This window comes from Penaeus monodon, chromosome 19, assembly GCF_015228065.2.
Source record: "Penaeus monodon isolate SGIC_2016 chromosome 19, NSTDA_Pmon_1, whole genome shotgun sequence".
Lineage (NCBI taxonomy): Eukaryota > Metazoa > Arthropoda > Malacostraca > Decapoda > Penaeidae > Penaeus > Penaeus monodon.
Window position 1 is genome coordinate 24,953,438 of NC_051404.1, and position 597 is coordinate 24,954,034.

Here is a 597-nt window from a genome sequence, read left to right on the forward strand (position 1 = left end):
CTCCAAAGGAAACCCTTTTGGGGGGGGGGGGGAAAAACCGGGAAAAAACGTTCCATTCCCCCCCCCAAAAACTTTAACTTTCGATACGGGAAAAAACCCCCATTTTTGAAAAGGAAAAATTTTTTTTTCCCCCAAAAAACCAATCGCTTCCACGGAAAACAGACATTTTTGGAGAACGGGAAAACACTGCATTCCCTTCGACAAAAACCCAAAATATCTTTAAACAGGGGAAAACCCTTTCCAACAAAAACCTACTTCTTTTAACACTGAAAAAAACTCCCTTTCAGAAACGGGAAACACTGACACCCCCTTAAAAAAACATTAACCCCCCTTTTTTTTTCCCCAAAACTTGAAATGACTTCCATTTAAAACAAAAAAAATTCCTTTGAAACTGGAACCTGACATTCCCTTAAGGGGGAAAAAATTTGTTTTCAGAACACGGAAACAGGGATTCCCCTTAGACACGGAACGATTTCCCACTTTGAATAAAAAAGATTTTTCCAGAAGATGGAAAATGAATTTGTTTCAAAAAAAGGAAACCTACTTCCCTTTCCAACACTGGAAAATAACCCCCCTACGGGAAACAGAATTTCCTGC